The sequence below is a fragment of the Delphinapterus leucas genome, chromosome 8 (assembly GCF_059928025.1).
Source record: "Delphinapterus leucas isolate spDelLeu-1000000601 "Yukka" chromosome 8, BTC_Dleu_Yukka2, whole genome shotgun sequence".
NCBI classification, from domain to species: Eukaryota; Metazoa; Chordata; class Mammalia; order Artiodactyla; family Monodontidae; genus Delphinapterus; species Delphinapterus leucas.
The window spans coordinates 97069664-97072707 of record NC_143136.1 but is presented as its reverse complement, the minus strand read 5'-3'; the positions used below and the strand labels follow the sequence as shown (position 1 = coordinate 97072707).

General features: G+C 43.9%; 2 protein-coding genes across 7 annotated transcripts in view; both read left to right on the top strand.

Annotated features, from left to right (window-relative positions):
* Window positions 1–3044, top strand: part of GPR39 (G protein-coupled receptor 39) — a 247336-nt gene that overhangs the window by 26377 nt on the left and 217915 nt on the right. The window lies entirely within an intron of this gene.
* The window catches only part of SLC35F5 (solute carrier family 35 member F5), a 280557-nt gene that overhangs the window by 154926 nt on the left and 122587 nt on the right, over window positions 1–3044 (top strand). The window lies entirely within an intron of this gene.

Below are 3044 nucleotides of genomic sequence, written 5' to 3'. Positions count from 1 at the left end.
GTGAGTCCTGGGTGGAGGGCCTCCTGGGAGCCGCCCTCACCCCCCCCCGTACCCCCCGTCACCGCCCGCGGTCCTCTAAACTCAAATCTTGCCTTAAGAGCGTGAACCTCAGTTCGTTGAGGCTGAAGAGGCATGGTTCTGAGCCTCTGCATGTTTCTTCTCTCTGCTTTGGAGACTTGGGTTATGGTCAAAAGAGCATTAGCCCAGCAGTCAGAAGGGCTGGGTATGTTCCGCAGTGGCAGCTGTGCGATGGCTGGCCAAGTCACAAAATAGCTTGGGTAAAATGGAGATAACACTGAGAAATCTGAGGGTCCGGTTAGGTAATATGGGACAGGTGAAAGTCCTCTGAGAAGGACCCAGTTCTGTGAAGATGGAAGGCAGCATCCTTATCTAGCCCATCTTTATCCTGGAGAACCTTTCTCAGGCAATTAGATTGTGTTCCCATTTTTCTCCTCCTTTGTAGAAACGAGGCTGTCGGGAACACACACAGGCTGGGACTCTGTTCCCCCAAAGTGATTTCCTACCCAAGTCTTAAGAAACTGGAGCTCTCAGACACACACTCCCCCAAGGTAGTGCTGGCGTGTTTGCCCCGGTGGATCTGTTTCTTAACACAGAAACATGGCTGGACCGGCTGGGTTGTTTGTCTGATTCAGAAAATCTGGCTTCACAGATTTCCCGAGACTTGATTGATCATCCCAAATACCAATTCCCTTGCAGAGAACTCGCTTCGTTTTCCAAACTTTTCTTGTGATGCAAATATTTAAAGTCAGATCCTCCTGTGTGCCAGGAAGGAAGGGGCCCATGATTAGTAGCCCCCCAAGGCCTCAGAAGAGGGGCCTGGTGGGCTTTCATGGAGACACACAAAATGGACTGGGGCAAAGAGTTTTTAAAAATGTCTTTCAGCGGAAAAAAGAAAAAGATATCCTTGTGGGTGTGTGTGAGTCAAGGGGGAGCTGTTAGGACAATGTTTCCCCTTTTCCCCAGCTTCCTTTCCAGTGTGGCATCAGAGAAGGAATAAATCATGGTGCTGTTTGTTTTGGTGTGGGAGACCTGAGAAACAGGTTCTAGGGCAAGGAGTTAGGAAAGAAAATTGGAAGGCACTTGAAGAGAAATGGAAAGAACTGGGTATTGTCCCAGCCATGCCCCTGGCTTCTGGTGTGTCCGTACAACTGACCTGACTTTACTCTGGGTCTGTGCGAAATGACAGGAGGGAGTTTGTGGTTTGGGGATGCCGACTCTGCGTCAGGCGCTGTGCTCTTGGCTTGTATTTCCATTTCATAGAGGAGCAGTTTCAGGCTTAGAGAAGACCTAGTTCAAATGCACTCAAGTGCAGCTCCCAGATTCTAACCTTGGTTCTCAGCATGTTACCGAGTCCAAGTTCACACTGCTGGCCGCACAGCAGGACAGTAAATTGAGAGACGACATGTTGGGGCCAGGAATAATGACTTTATTCAGAAAGCCAGCAGAGCGAGAAGATGGTGAGCTAGTGTCCCAAAGAACCATCTTGCCTGAGTTAGAGTTCAAACTTCTTTTATATTTAAGGGGGAGGGGGTGTGGCTGCTTGTTGCAAACTTCTTGGTGCCGGAATCCTTTGTTCTTGCAGCTGTACATGTAGGTCAGGTCAGGGGGTTCCTATAAACCTCCAACAAGACAGATGTTATTCTCTGTTCTGCAACTTTTTATCTCTATATGAATGGAAACATGTTATATCTTGAAAGGTCAGAGCCTTGAGAGTGGGCCATCCTGTATATTTCAGGCTGTAGGCAACATTCTTGTGGCAAAAACCAATAGAATACAAAGGTTAAAGTAAAAGAAACAGATCCAAGATGGAGTCAGATTTGTTCTTTGCCATTACAAGGGCAGGGAAATGAGTGGCTGCCTGTGGCTTTTTCACAGGCTCATGGGGAAAGGAAAATGAAATAAAGCAGAACTTTGATAAGGTGTTGCAGCCTTTCTGGAAATTGGAGTAAGGCGTCTGTAGCAGGTGACATTGTCTAGGGACTTAGGAAGGGCACCCAACCCAACTCAATCTCTCTCGCCCATTGGCTTCTGCCCAGAATATTCCAGGAAGAAACGGACATTGGATTTGCTTGAACATCTTATTGAAAGACTAGTTCTTCTTTCTGCCTTATACCCTTAGGCATATTTTAAACTTTTAGCAGTAATTTAATACTTCAGTATGAATGAATTTACTTTTTTAATCTCCCACCCTAATTTAGGAATTAAGACTGCATTTGACCAAGGGAAAAAATAATTGATTCATCTTTGTTCTCTATTGTACCAATCTCTTTATTTAAAAAATGTTAATATCTCTGAATAGATGTCTGTTCTCCTAGTGGGTATTGTTCCAAGTTGAAGTCGGTGTCCATGTTGGAGTTATGTCTCCATTCAGACATAAAATCAGAATGTCACAGACTTTTGTGTAGAGACAAATAGGAACTTGGAGATCATCTCATCCAATTAGTAATCACCTGGAATGAGTCTGTTCTCTCAGCTGCCCTCATTCTTTCCTTCTAGTTCTCTCCTGCTTCCTTGTAACAACTGTGTATTAATCACCCACTGTGTTCCCAGCATAGATTGTTGAATGGCAATCAGGTGCTCAATGTGTGATAATGTCTTGGGGGAATTTAGCATTATTTAGCCCATTTCCTCTGCAGTAGGTTTCCAAAGCAGTTCTTGCAACCGTTCCCACTCCCAGTGAATTTCAAAGAGCTTTTAAAAATAGGAGCCTCACTAATTAACTCAAGTTAGGAAATAAACTAATGGAGTGAAGAGGAAGAAATCATGCCCTGCATCCATCAGTTTGATACAATGCAATTTACTTTGTGTTTCATAAAACTTATGCTTTGGGGCATTTTTAACCCAGAACAGATGAATATATAAATTGTTTACAAATCGCTGAATTTAACATAGTGATTTAGCTGTCTTTTTAGCACTTGAGTTAACAGATGTATCAAATTAAAACAAATATTTGCTCATTTCAAACATATTTTGCATCTAATGTGAAATGTAAATGACAACACAGCACAAGATGTCTTTGGAGC